Source organism: Pan troglodytes, chromosome 3, assembly GCF_028858775.2.
Source record: "Pan troglodytes isolate AG18354 chromosome 3, NHGRI_mPanTro3-v2.0_pri, whole genome shotgun sequence".
NCBI classification, from domain to species: domain Eukaryota; kingdom Metazoa; phylum Chordata; class Mammalia; order Primates; family Hominidae; genus Pan; species Pan troglodytes.
In genome coordinates this window covers 100,111,909-100,127,584 of record NC_072401.2, presented here as the reverse complement: position 1 = coordinate 100,127,584, position 15,676 = coordinate 100,111,909, and the positions used below count along the sequence as shown (strand labels likewise).

At 41.3% G+C, this 15,676-nt stretch overlaps 1 pseudogene; it reads left to right on the top strand.

Annotated features, from left to right (window-relative positions):
* LOC107974348 (mitochondrial import receptor subunit TOM7 homolog) overlaps nt 1–15,676 on the top strand; it is a 46,152-nt pseudogene that overhangs the window by 16,379 nt on the left and 14,097 nt on the right.

The following is a 15,676-nucleotide window of genomic DNA, read 5'->3' as shown; positions in this document are numbered from 1 at the left end:
TTGAGACCGACATTACGAGACTGAACGAAGGGGGACGAATGAATGCAGAAATTAAAACTTAAAAGAAACTGTTTTAAAGAAAGGGGCCAGGGGACAAAGAAGAGGGCTCCTTGCTTCTAGTGAGCAAAGGCAGCAGCCATGAGCTTCTACAGCCCTTCGTATTTATTGGGTAGCAAGAGCAGGGAGGAGGAGGTAACTATTGGTCAGCTGCTTGATTGATCACATTATTGCTAACAGGCTTCAGATGTGCCTAATCACAAGAAATACTTGTGCCTGGGTTGTGACTGCCCTCAGCATTCCTTCTGGGTGGCAGACAGTTTGTCTGTTTGCCAACGTTCTGCACTTATGAGAACAGTTTGCTGTTTACTCATATAGCCTCCAGTGGTATACTGAGTTGATCACGACCCTCACTCTGTGGGCCTCCAACAATCTGCCATGTGATGCTCTACCAGAGTCAGTTTGGAATTTTGTATCTTATTGCTACAAAGAGTCTTTCCCAGTCTTAAGGTCTCTGTTTTAATGTTAATGCTGGTCAGTTGCCTAAACTCCAGAGAGAGAAGTGTATAATGAGGCATGTCCAACTCCTCCCCTTCCTGTCATGGCCTGAACTAGTTTTTCAGGTTTCTTTAGGAGCCCTTTGGCCAAGAGGGGAGTCCATTCAGTCATTTGGGGGCTTAGAATTTTATTTTTGGTTTACAGCAGGAGAACATGAAGTTGAAGCTGATTGTCTGCTGACCTCCGTTTTCTCACTGAAGCAGATTAGCTCATCAGCTAAGAGTAAATGGGATGCAAGTTGAAAAGAGATTTAGGGAAAGAGGTGAAAGTTTGGTGTCAAGAGAGGGAGCTAAGGAAAATTAGAAAGATGAACAATTGGTGGCCCAAAGTTAGAGAACATGCAGTGACATTAACTGACACTGTGGTGTGATTTTTTTCTTCCCCTAGCTCTCAGCTTGATGCACAGAGATGTTAATTAAACAAAATAAAATATCTAACCATTAAAAGTTGTCACAGAGAGAATTTAATGACAAAGAAAAATGCTTAAGATATTTGTGCCAGTTACTATTGGTACCTTCCTCAGAACCCCATGGCATTCATCTCTGTGCAGAGCTCTGTTGCTGAAAGGCTGCTTGCTGTGAAGACCTGAAACTCTCTGCCTGAGGCTTTCCACTGGCCAGCAGTATGCTAGAAATCAATGCCAGGGAACTTCTCCATTCCCAGGGCAATTAGTGCTCCCTCTTCCCACTCCCCAGCCTGACCAATTATTAATGGGAAATTGATGGTTGAACACCTTAGTTTTCGCAGCCTTCCATTGGGACAATTTGAGATGTTTTTTATATGCAAATTTTTCTAGATTTCTCCAGCAGAACTCAGCTCCTGCTGCAACACAGTGCCAACTGGATTAACTACATACAATTTATTGGCTTTCTTTCTGTGGTGATTTTTTTTTAATAGGCTTCAAGTTCTACAGCGCTCCTCCCATGAAGTGGTAGGATCTATGTCTCTTCCCTCATGGGCTTGCAACTGCTTTCATAAAAAACGATGACAGAAGTGACACTGTATGATTTTCAAGGATAGACCATAAAAAGCCATTGGCTTCCATCTACTTCTCTAGGGCGCTCACTCTTGGGGAAACTAGTCACAGACTAAGAAGTCTGACTAAACAGAAGTTGCTATGCTGGGGTGCCCCATGCAAAGATCTGGATCCCCTGCCAGCTATGGGAATGGCCATCTTGAACATCCAGCCCAACAGAGCTTTCAGATGCCTGCAGCCCTGGTGGACTTCTATAGCTGAGCCCTTCTTGAGTTCCTGATGCACAAAATCTTATGCAAAATAACACTGTGGTTGTTTTGTATCACTCAGGAGTAATTTGTTACACAGCTATAATGACTGTAACATTTCCCTTCCTTATATCTCTTTTCCACTTTCCTACTGGTGTTTCCTGGGATGGTTTTAAAGATAAATTATGTGCTCTTGAATTTTTTTTTTTTTTTTTTTTTGAGACAGGGTCTCACTCCAGGCTGTAGTGCAATGGCATGATCTCAGCTCACTGCAGCCTCAACCTCCCAGGCTCAGGTGATTCTCTCACCTCATCCTCCCAAGTAGCTAGGACTACAAGCACACATGACCATGCCCGGTTAATTTTTTTGTATTTTTAATAGAGATGGCGTTTTGCCATGTTGCCCAGGCTGGTCTCAAACTCCTGGACTCAAGCAATCTGCCCACCTCAGCCTCCCAAAGTGCTGGTATTATAGGTGTGATTGCGCCCAGCCTGGAATCCTTATTTCAGAATTTGTTCCTGGAGAATTCAAACCGAGAAAAACTATGTTACAAAATAATAGTTACAATATAACCTCAAAAATGAAAAAATACTAGAGAAAAAATAAATATAAAAATGTTAACCCAGTTAATCTCTAAATTGGAAAAATAAGGTTGATTCTTACTTTTAATATTCTTTGTGTATATTTTCCAAAGGTATAAAATATGTATGTATTACTTTTATCAGAAAGAAGTGGTTTTATGAAACATGAAAAAATGTGTAATGTTTTATGAAAAGATTTTTCTATGAAATTTAAAATTTAACAGTTTCCATAGTTAAGGTAAAATTTGTCTTCTAAAGTTTTTTTATGGTAGAAGTCCTGTTTTTAGCTTACTGGGCCCTACCTGCCTCCCTTGGACAGAGTTATTCCAGTATCATGTGACCCACACTCACCAATCACAGCAGACTGAACCAGGGAGCACCACATCTGAGTCCCCCAAAAAATCAATCCATAATGTGGCCAAAATTCCATCAGCTTCTCTCTAGAATTTGACAGAAGAAATGCAGTGCCTGTGATTACATGACCATGAAAATTACATATTCAAGGCCCCTGGCTGGCTCGCACCACATGCAAGTTGAAGTTGTATGGAGGAGCAGAAACCATGAGAAATAGAGGATGCTGATCTGCCATGGAGAATGGGGCAAACGCAGGGAGAGAAACGATGAAGAATTCTCTCTCTGTGTGTGTGTGTGTGCGCTGCCCGTGCATGCTTGCATGCGTGGAGAGAGAGAGATAGATGCCCGTCCGGTTCCTATGAGGCTTGGTTATACTTCTCACACTTCATTAACCTGAGAATCTCTCATACCTCTTCATAATCCCCTTTTACTTGACCTTGTTTGGGTGATGTCTGTTCTTTGTAACCAACAGAAACTGATCTGAACAAGTTCATTTCTGAAACCTAAAAAAGCTGAAATAATTCTAATGCTGATATGAATATTAACACAAATGCTTAACAACAAGGAAGTATTATTCATGTCCCCATTTCACAACGAGGCCACTGCAGCATAAGAATATTTGGCACCGACCGTCCCACGGCTGGCAAGTGCAGGGCAGGCTTCTCACACGGGCAGTCTTGCTCCAGGGGCGGAGCCCTTCACCTGGATGCAGATGGCGTCCCACCCTCATCTTTGTGATTCCTCACGCTGTAGGCTGGAGGCCTCAGGCGTGGCTCTTCTGTGATGACTGGTCGCAGGGTGTTGAGGAGAACCAGTGTCAAGACTCCTATCCTGCACAGCAAGTCAGAGGCCACATTAAGAAACTAACCAAACCAGCCCGGCAAAACCAGCCCGGACGTTTGACTCCTCCTCCCAACATTTACATTTTTCAGCCATATTTATTAATTTTCTACCCATAATCTGACTAGCAAACACAAGATAACTCAAGTACATTGAGAATAAGAGGGAACTACAAACTGTAAAATACCCTAGGCTGAGAGAAAGATGGAGGAAAGCTGAGTGGGATGCAGCTTGCCTCAGCAGGCTAAAGTGAGATGACAGCCCCAGTTTAAGGGAGCTAGGTGGGGAGGCATCAGTGCTTTCACCAACAGTCTTGAATTTGACCCTTCCCACAATCCTGTGAAGTGAACATTATTAAATTTATTTTATTTTATTGTTTTGAAACAGAGTCTCGCTCTGTTGCCCAGGCAGGAGTGCACTAGCACCATCTCAGCTCACTTCAACCTCTGCCTCCCAGGTTCAAGCAATTCTCCTGCCTCAGCTTCCTGAGTAACTGGGACTACAGGTGCCCGGCTAATTTTTTGTTATTGTTGTTTTTAGTAGAGACAGGGTTTTGCCATGTTGGCCAGGCTGGTCTCGAACTCCTGACCTCAGGTGATCCACCCACCTTGGCCTCCCAAAGTGCTGGGATTACAGGCATGAGACACTGCACCTAGCCTAAATATTTTTTAGAAATGGGAAATGTGGGGCTCGGAGAGGGCAAGTGACTTGCTGCAGGACACACAGCAAATAGTGGCAGAATCAGATTCTAAATCTCATACAGTTTTCATCTCAGGATACTACCTCTTCAGTATGGTCTAGTCTATATTTGATTTTTCCCTACCACTTAACCCCCAGATTAATAACACTGTGAGCTGGAATAGCAAATCTAACTCTAACAATATTAATACTTGGCCTCAAATTATGCCATCTAGTGACCAATTGCCTCACTCAGTAACATATAAGGCTAGTTACATCAGTTTCTCACATAGACACATATTTTCTGAACTCAACTGCTACCAATTTTCAAATTTCTAAATTGAGAGCTACAGCTCTCCAAATCGGATGTTAACAGAGCTTCCCTACACATAAGTTGCCGAGCAAACCCATCATTATATCCTGGTTCTTACACACACACACACCAAACAAGAAAGGGCATAGTAGGCAAGGAGGTTGATGAATTCATATCCAATAACACTTATTCTATAACTAGTTAGAATCATTTATTTTTTTCAGGGTAACCATAATACTTCATCTGGAAGCTAAATTTTTCTTTGCAGATAACAGAAATAGAATCTCAAAAATATGTAACATGAAAGGGTGAAGATAGAAATTTCTCTCCAAGATTTATAATGGGGGGATAGGTAATCCACATAAATAACGAGCCCAGCATTTTTATAGACTAAATGAGGCCAGTCATTTGTAAAGATATTTCATTTCATACTTCAGCAGCTCTCTGGGCCTTTAAAAATGCAGTGCACAGCCACGAGTTAATGCTTGTACAGGACTGCATACCTTTTAATCCAGCCGGAGAGTCAGCCCTGAAAGCAATGCATTTAACAGGAAACATCAGTGGCTCACGAATGTTCAGGAAGAGAGCCTGCTGACATGAACGTTCAGGAAAGAGTGCGAAAAGAGCCTTTCTGATTTTTTTTTTTTTTTTTTTTTTGCAGACAGTGATAATGAAGGGAAAAGATTGGCTTGAGGACTGTGGGGGAAGGGGATTCACTAGCCCCTTAGAATATGGTTTCCACATTCCCATAGCTGCAATCTGCTTTAAGGCTGAAGAGTTTCTGAAGTTCTCTGATATCCACAGCCAGCTCAATTCACATAAGCACAAATTTTAAGAGCCGCATTTTGGGCCTTCGGTAACATGGCCCTCACCCCTGAACTCTCAAGACCCTAACAATACTGAGAATTTTCTTGGGAATGGGTAATTATGTGGAATAAGTATGAAATACTGGGAAAAGCATGAATTTAGCTACAGAGAGCCTTGCATGGAGATCCTGACTGCACAACTTACTAGCTGTGTGGTGATGGGTAGGACGCTTGAACTTCCCAAGCCTGTGTCCTCATCTCTAAAGTTCACTCAACAAATACTTATTCAACACCCACCATGAGCCACCATGAGCTGTTCTAGGTGCTGGGAATACAGAGCCCTGCCCTCATGGAGTATCCAGTCAGAGCTTAAATCCTCACAGCAAAGTGTCCCTGGAGAATTGTGAGGATCGGAGCTTCTGTCAGGGAGTTCCTGGAGCATTGTAGGAGGGCTTAACAGACATCAGCTCCTTCTCTATGAGAAGTTGATACATTCTTGAGGGTCCACTCGAGAATTCCTGGAGCCCACTCAATGGGCAGAGTCAGAGCAGGTACCAGGGCACTCACAACCAAATATGGAGCTTAGATATCTCCTGTTTCCGGAGAAGGCTGCAACCAGCTCTGGAATCTCTGCATTATCAAACTTTAGACACCTGACCTTGTCATGAAATGTGGCAAACTCCACCTGGCTCTACGAGGTGAGCTATTTAGAGTTGCATCTCTTGACCCAGGCGACCAGGTATAGATTACTGAATTTCAAAATTCATTTGTCCATCTGTTCTCAGGAATTCAGAGTCAATCCATTCATATACCTACTTTGTAGCAGCCACTGGGTTGGGGAACATTATGGACAAGTTAGGCTTGACCCTGTTGGAGCCTGCTGTCTAATGGTTTGTTTGTGTAGGAGGTGGGAGGGTGGCTGATACACAGGTACTATAAGAGTGCCTATTCAGTCACATAGACCCTGAGTCAGACTTCCTGGGTTCAAATGCCTCAGTTTCTTCGTCTGTCAACTGGGAGAACCCTGATAGGATTGTTGTAGGCATTAAATAAACAAATATATGATATAATCAAATCACTGGGATGCCATGTTAGTGATTACAGCAGTGTTGAGTCTTATTAAAGGCGACATCAGTGTGATCTAAGGGCTTAGGGAATGGTCTCTGAGAGAATGTCGCTTAAGCTGTGACCTAAAGAATAAATGGAAGGAAAGTTGGGTGGCTTCTATTCCAGGTAGGGGAACTGTCAAGTGGTGGCATTAAGGGGAAACAATGGAGACATTTTTATTGTTGTTTTGCAGAAACACTGTTGTGAGTTGAGTCCCCTCCCTGTGCTGGGCACTATGCTGGACAATGCAGGTACAGAGGTGGTGATCTTGCCACCATTCCCTCCAGGTGAGATAATGACATATGAGGCAGCAAGTGTGATTGGGTGATCCAGACACCAAGAGAGCAGCATGAACAGATGGCTATAGGGGCACCAGCAAGCAGCAGTTGATTGCTTGGGGGCATGATTTAGCAAGGGGTTCACAGAGGAGGTGATGCTAGAAAGGTGAGGTGTGGTCATGAGGCAGGGAGGCAGAGAAGGGCATTTCATTGTAGGCCAATGGATCAGGGTGGGCAAAGGCCCAGAAATATGGTGCAGCTAGGCGCATTTGAGGAGGAGTGAGGAGTTTTGGGTGACTAGAGTGCATAGTTCCCAGCAGCGGCAAAGGGAGGTGTGGGAGAGATGTGGCTGGAGCGTGAGGGGGGCTTGGTCATCCTGGAGGGCCTTGGAAACCAAGCCAAAAGTTTAGATTTCATCCTGAAGAGCATTTAGAAATAGCTGTCTGGCAGCAGCATGGAGGGATGAATTGGAGGTGAGTGGGACAAGAAACTGAGAGGAATTAGGAGATAGCTGCCAAAGTCCAAGCAAGATAATAGGAGGGATCGAACCATGATTAGGAAATGCGGAGCAAAGAAGAGGGAATGAAAACCAGAGGTATCTCCTACAGCACTTAGTAACTGGTGGATCAAGGGAGGTCCTGATGGGGTGACTGAATTAATAGTGGATTATTACACAGCATAGAGCAGGGTCTCAGTGACCATGGGTGGGCTGGACAAGTGCAAGCAGAGAGACTGCATGCCTTCCAAAGGGCACAGCTGTGCTCAGCTCCAGCTGATCACTAATGGTTACTGCAATGGTTATCTATTGCTGGATAACAAATTACCCCAACACGTATTGACTTAAAACACAAACATATTTTCTCACAGTTTTTGTGGGCCAGGAATCCAGGCATGGTTTAATTGGGTCCTCTAATCCATGGTCTCTCACAAGACAATAATAAAGGTGTCAGCTGTGTCTGTGGTCTTGGCTTAAGGTTCAACTGAGGGAGGATCTACTGCTGAACTCATTCATGTGGTTGTTGGCAGGCCTCAGGTCCCTGGTGGCTGGTGGCTGATGGAATTGGTTCCTTTTCATATGGGTCTCTTCTTAGGGCAGCTCATAATAGGGCAGTCAGCGCCTCTCCAGAGTAAGCGAAGAAGAAAGATGGAAGGCAGTCTTTTTGTAACCCAATCTCAGAAGTGACATCCTATCATTGTTGCTGGATTCTGTTAATTAGAAGTGAGCCAAGTTCACCACACACTCAAGGGGAGGAGATTTGACAAAGGCATGCAAACCAGGAGGTAAGCATCATTGGAAACCACCTTAGTGACTACACTACAATATTCGTCTTTGAGAATACAACTCAGTGTTGGAACTGCCCGATTTTTCAAGAAAAATTGGAGATCTGATTTTTATGTGAAATCTTCCAATTTGAAAATACTGGCCCTTAATCCCAACAATTTTTTTATATGCATTTGGTCAAATAAAACTCTCTCAAGCATGACCCATGGGAGACCATTATGAATCCTCTGGTACAGGGACCAGAGAAATAGGAGCAGAATTAGAGGAGAGGGAGCAGAGGTTAGGATGTTTCCCTCGTTCTTTTACTTGAGGAAGTTGGGAGAGCCAAGTCATTGTTAAAATGATGGGAGCTTGAAAAAGATGAATGCCAATCATTCAATCCAGATAACTGTATTCGTATAAATTCTACAGTCATGTTGGTAAAGATGACTTGTTTTCATTAAAGAGAAGCCTTTGATCTCTGATCTGACAGCTGCACATCTATATAAAATGAGACACTTTGACATCTGCAGCTCTGATCTCAATTGGACAGGTGGTTTCCTGCACACTAATGGAACAGAAAGACAATTGAGCATTATTAGATAAGAGAGAATGTTCTCACACACAGGAAAACAGCTTTTTCCTTTGAAAAAAAAAAAACATGATAAAGAACACAAAATGACTGACAGAATCAGAGCTTCCTAAATGTCAGAAGAGCTGTTTCAGCTACACTCTGGCCTCTGTTAGGGGAGATTAGGGTAGTTTTCAGAAAAGTATTGAACATACTTAGCATTAGCTGACTCAGGGAGGAATTTGCTGGTAAAATAAGCCTGTTCTCGGAGTGTGCCAAAGAGCTAAGATGCAGCTTGGGTTTTTCATAAACAAAGCAAACACTTTAGTGAAGCCTAATTTGTACACATTCACTGAAAAGTTTAGTAAGCAGGAAAACTTCTTAGTGGAAAACCTTTTTTGCGTCTTCATTCAGCAAATACTTATGGAGTACACACATGGCTAGATGATGGAGATACTGTAGGAAAGACAGCCAAGGTCACTCTGCCCCAGTGCCTTACAGACTAGAGGACAAGGCGGATATGGAATAATGATAACAAAACAAAACTCTGAGTCACGTTTTGTCAGAGGAAGTAGAGATGCCATGGGAGCTTCACCCCAAGGTGACCTATCTCAAGCCAGTGACTTGGGGAAGGCATCCAGAGAACTCAAAGATGAGTAAGAATTGCCCAGTTCAAAGTGGTGAGGTGGTGGGGTATTGGGAGAGGCTTTGGGCTATTTACTGCTTAAGTAGTAACACAGGAAATATTTTTTACGTATTTCACATTCAGCATTGGATTTTCTCTTCAACACTCAAATTATTATAGTACATCCTGAAAAAAAAGTCAGCTCACATTTGTACTAGAACTGTAAAGTAGAAAATAAGCATTTCTTAGAATATTAATAACAGTGGGTTCTTTTGCCTAGAAAGCAAATCCTATATTTTTATCTCATTTCTCTTGTCACATAGAAGAAGCTATGTAAAGCCAGAAGATGAGCACACATGATAGATGAGGTTGTAGAGAAACCTTATGAGCTGCTGCTGGAATGCAAAATGGTGCAGGCACTTTGGAAAACAGCCTGGCAGTTTCTCAAACAGGCAGAGAGTTGCCACATGACCCAACAATTCCACTGCTAGGTACATACACAAGAGAAATGGAAACATATGTCTATACAAAAACCTCGATATGAATGTTTATTCAAAATATCCACAATAGTCCCAAAGTGAAAACAACCCAAATGTCCTTCAGCTGCTGAATGGATAAGCAAAATGTGGCATAGCCACACAATAGAATATTATTCAGCTATAAAAAGAAATGAAGTACCGATAGACACTGCAGCATGGATGGACCTTGAAAACACGATGCTAAGTGCAATAAGTCACAAAAGTCGCATTTTCATTTATAGGAAATGTCCAGAATAGGAAAATCTATAGATACAGAAAGTAGATTAGTGGTTGCATGGGCTGGGCGATGAACAGGAGAATGGATGAGAGTCAGAGCTCAAGGGTACAAGGTTGCTTTCTGAGCTGAAGGAAACGTTCTAAAATTGTGGTGATGATTGTACATATCTGGGAATACGCTAAAAACCACTAAATTGCATACTTTAAATGGGTCACTCTTCAGGCATGTGAACTTTATCTCAATGAAGCTGTTGAAGCAAGCACACAACAAGCACCCCGTCCTTCCTAGCTAGGTAGTAGAGCCCGCTAGCACAGGTGGGTGTGGGGTTTGGCTCCTGATGCCAAAGCACAGCCCTGCTCTTCCAGGGAAGGTTCTTTGGTCTTTGCCTTCTTTTCTTTCTATTCGTTTTTTTCTTCATCCTCAATAAACATCAGGAATACTTAGGTGTTATATTTTTTCCTTCTTTTTAAATCTTTATTTACTAGCCTCTGGTAATGTATTAGAGGTGCAATATCTTTAATTTTGTTTGGAATTGTGGTGCTTTACCCTCTATACCGTACCTAAGACCTTCATTTTCAAATGTTTACCACTGTTTTTAACCATCCCCATGTATCATTTCAGCCTTTTCCCCAGGACTTTAAGCTTGCCAGTTCTGCATTAATCTATGAGACTCAGCTTCATGGAGTAGCTGATAACTCATGAGCCAGCCTTGTTTCCATTAACTCTTCTCTCCAGGGGCCCAGGAATGGGACTGAGGTTAGACATTACTGATATGATTATCTCAACTGAACCAGTGACAGCAAACATTTTAGATGCCAGAAGAGCTGTTGGGTGAAAATTAATATTGGTGTTTATACACAGACATGGTCTGAGAGTTGCAAATAAAAAGAAAAATTAAAATTTACAAAACCACACAATTATTTGGCCACACAATCCTGTTCCCCCTTTTAATACAATAAAATTAAAAATTTTCCATCTGGCTTATTCAGCAACTTGGCAAGTCATTGCAAGTTAGAGAATTTCAAATGTCATACACGTTAGGTTTTTTAAATGTATCTTATTTGTGGACGCAAATTTACCTTTCTACAAAAGTAACACATAGCTTAATATTAAATTGTTTGCATTATATAAACACACATGAGATTGGTGGTGGAAAGTCAGCCAAGAGTAAACGAGGAGTTCATGGGAAAATCTACTTACTTCAAAAATGTGCTGGAGCTAATTTGCAAAGAGAAGAACCCACATGTGGATTATTGAGGGTTAGCTGTGTAATCCCCAAAGAGCAAAACACTGGTTACTGATTCCTATTGAGAGAGAGAGAAAGATTTACTGCCTGTTTCTGTGCTTGAGGCATTTTACATATATTATCCCAAATATTTACGATACACTTACAAGATAGGCATTATTAGCCTCATTTTCCAGATGAGGAAACTGAGGTCCAGAGAAGCTAAGTGGCCCAAAGCCATAGAGATATAATAGATGGAGCCAAGACTTGATAGACTTGGGCTTATCCACCACACAACATTGTACCTTTTGTTCATTCATTCATCTATTCATTCATTATTGTAGTATACAAACAACTGCCTTGATTGTACAACAGCATCTGTGTATCATAATTAGCAAAACAAAGAACAGGATAGTGGTTAGTGTCTTGATTGTAAATAGTTTTAATGGAAAAGCATAAAAAGGATAGGATTACTTAGCAGAGAGTAACATCTACATAAAAACATAATTTTAAAAATCAAAGATCTCCAGTCAATAGCGGACAGTCTACCAGAAGATCTGTTAGGTCTTGAAGTCAGTTCCAGCAGTGGCATCTGTCTCTTTGTGCACGCTGAGCTGCTTTAGATGTTAGTCTAAGAAAGAGTGATTTTTTTTCTTTGATATGTAAAGTTCGAAGAAGCTTTGTTATACAACAAGTTGAATAATAGCATGCAGGTGAAAATAATTCTGGGTTGACTGGTAAACTGTGGCCCCCACCCAAATTGCAAATATTTGCACAAAATCAGGAAAGCACAAAATGGCAAAGGAGCAATGAAAGGAAATGAGCCTCTCAGGAATCTGGAAATGGACTTTGATGCCCTTTGATTTTACTGTGGAATCAGCAGTTTAAATCAGGCCAAGACAAATAATAACAAAAATAGTAGTATTTTATCTCTTGATTGTGTGTTCAGGCTAGATAGTCACTCAACTCATGCAAAACACAACACTCGAAGTTCTTAAGAGGAGAGATTTTACCAATAATCTTTATTATTATTATTATTAATTTTAAGGAGAGGAGCCATTCTCACCCCCCTCATTCTCACATTACCATGTTGGAAAACCTCTCCGGAAGGCTACACATTGGCAATATTCCATAAAATGTCCCTTGCAGTAGAGTAGGAAGGAGCCGGGAAGGCTGCTGACCACTGTGCCTCCCCCAGTTCTGTTTTAGGCTAGGGAAATATGGTAGACAGTATAATGGCCCTTCAAAGATGTCCACATTTCAATCTCTAGAACCCATGAATATGCTACCTCACGTGGCAAAAGGGACTTTGCAGAAGTGATTAAGGACCTTGAGATGGAGAGATTATCTTGGATTTGCCTGGCAGGCCCAATCTAATCACGAGTCCTGAAAAGTGAAGAACCTTTCCCAGCCGTGGTTAGAAAAAGTTGTGACAATGGAAGAAGGGTCAGAGTGATCCTATGTTGCTGACGTGAAGATGGAGAGTAAGGGCCATGAGTGTGGGCATCCTTCAGAAGCCAGGAAAGGCAAGGAAAGGAATTCCCTGCCTAGAGCCTCCAGAAAGGAGTGCAGCCCTGCTGACAGCTCGATTTTAGCCCAGCCAGACTGATGTTCGACTTCCGGTATGAGAACTATAAAACAATATATTTGTGTTGTTTAAAGCCACCAAGTTTATAGTAATTTCTTACAACAGCAACAGAAAACTAATACAGGAGAGACCAAGTCAAGGCAGTTAAAGAGCCTGAGGCTTTTCATCAGCATGTCCTTTCTCCCTACTGCTCCATGTTAAACCAGGTGTTGGGTATGTCGTGGTTAGGGAGGACACCTAAGTAATTTTTGACCAAAGCCAAAGCCTGTTAAATTCCTTGTTACTTCTACTGATCTGTTAGATTGTGATTTTGTTTTTATATTCACTAAAGGATATGATTGTATATTAATGTCTTTGAGATCATTTCTTTGCCTTTCCTCTATCTGAAGACCTACATTTAATTATTAATCAAAAGAGCACCACCTCTTTTACTATAAAGAAATCTACCCTATAGCCAAGGGCGATTTTTACCTTAACACTGGTGGCTTCAGTTGGACCAAACAATGTAAAACCAAACAGTATTCGCTAGGCCCACAAACTAATATTATCATTATTATCACTATGACAAATAACAAAACTTGGGCATATTCAAATATATTTATCACTATTTCTCAAAACAACCCTTGTGCACATTCTATTTATAAACAAATTAATTAAAAGCATTTGGTCTTAGGCCCACATATGAATAAGGTATAAAGTAATAACTCAAATTAACTTTCAATGGGTAGGTCCTCAATCACAGACCTTTCTGGATTTAACAAAACCAAGTCTTCTGACTCTCTTTGTTACATAAGCCAGGCTAACATCTCCTCTTTGAAGATTATCTTCTATCCTTTTATGTCAGAAGTGGAAGAGTCAGAAAAAAATGCTTGTATTTTACACTCACAACTTACTATTTCCATCCATATTACCACTTTCCAACTCTTATAACCATTCCTCTCTCATTTACTCACTCTCTTTCCCACTCATCACAGCCTCCCCTTACCCCAGAGGGATGGTCTAAATTTCATTCCCTGTTGCCAAAGCCTAAATGATAAAAAATTAAATATATAAAGAACTTACCTGGCTGGGCACAGTGGCTCACACCTGTAATCCCAACACTTTGGGAGGCCGAGGCAGGTGGATCACCTGAGCTCAGGAGGTCGAGACCAACCTGGCCTACATGGTGAAACCCCGTCTTTACTAAAAATACAAAAAATTAGCCAGGCATGGTGTTGGGCACATATAATCCCAGCTACTCAGGAGGCTGAGGCAGGAGAATCGCTTGAACCCGGGAGGTTGGGGTTGCAGTGAGCTGAGACTGCGCCATTGCACTCCAGTCTGGGTAACAAGAGCAAAACTCCTTCTCAAAAAAAACCAAACTGTGACACAGCTTCAGATCATTCATTTGGCATTGTGAAAGGCAGGTTACTCTGACGTATGAATGAAGGTTAAGCTTCAGGCCGCTCTCATGGTGGGTCGTCTCATGCCTGGGCTCCTTACAAGGTCCTAGGAAGTATCCTGACACATGCATTCACATACTTGTAGATTTTTGTAAAATTTGCAAAAGTAAATATTTTTTTTCTTTTCTTTCTTTTTTTTTTCTTTCTTTTTTTTTTTTTTTAAGAAATAGGGTTTTGCTCTGTGGCCCCTGCTGGAGTGCAGTGCCATGGTCATAGCTCACTGCAGCCTTAAACACCTTGCTCTGCCTCCCAAGTCACTTGGATTATAGGCTTGAGCCACTGCACCTGGCTCAAAAGTAAAATATTTTTATTGCAATTGGTTATGACCCTTGTCTCTTTCCACGTTGACTTCCCATCTATTACATTGCAGTCAGATTGTATTACTGGGGACGTAAGTGTTTTGGGGAGCTGGCTAAGAGGAAGTTGAATTGGGGAATATATTAAATAAATTGTGGTTTTAGCAGGATATATTTATGAGGGTCAAGTCACTTCCTTACATAGTTAAGCTATTACTGGCTGATCTGGCATAGAAATGGCTTCTGGATTCTCCTCCTGCCCTTGAGCCAACATACCAGGCATGATGTTGAAAGGACTAGGGCCAGAGGCCATATCAGGATAAGAACCTGCCCTGTAGTAGGAGTATGTGGGGAGAGAGATAAGCAAGGTCTGCAATGTGCAGAGCCAGAAGCAATTCTGTGGAAAATTCCTTCGAACATCAGACATGTAAACTTGTAAACAAAGAATTCAATTCTCATCAATGCCCCATCAAGACAGAAATTCTCTCCTGTTTAGGAATGTACATTATACATAATTATAAACCCAAAATACATTTTCATGAAAATCATCTAAAGTAGATTTTATCAGAATTCTTGGGTTTCTGATGCATAATCCTGTAGCAGTGAACACATCTATGTGTGAGGTTGCATGTTTTATGCATCCCATCTATCAATAATAAAACACAAATTTAGACCAACCATGCTAGAGGAAGGCTATTTTCTATCTTTAGAAAGCTGTGTTACAAAATTGATGTTAAAGAGGTGATCAAAGAATATGTAGCCAAAATATGCAGAAAAATATGTTATAAAAAGCTGTCAGAGAATTAAAAAAAAATTGGGTTCTAGATGTATGGGTATTCATAGTATTTATCATCTTTCTAATGTTTGTAATTTATTTTGTATTTCTTTTTATTCTAAATAAATATTTACTTTTGTATCTGATTTTATATTTATAATTTTATACTCTTTTTCTTAAAGAGGAGATTAAATAAACTTCAAGCCTCCCAAAAGCTAGATCCTCTCCTCCTGCATCCAATTCTAATCACTGATTACCCAAATTTGTCAATTCATGGTAAAGGCCTTCATCGCCCATTGGCAGTCTCTGGTTTGCTCGGTTATCTTTCTTTGTTTTAAATTAGAGACAGGGTCTCTGTCTGCCACCCAGGCTGGAATGCAATTGCAAGACCCTGGCTCACT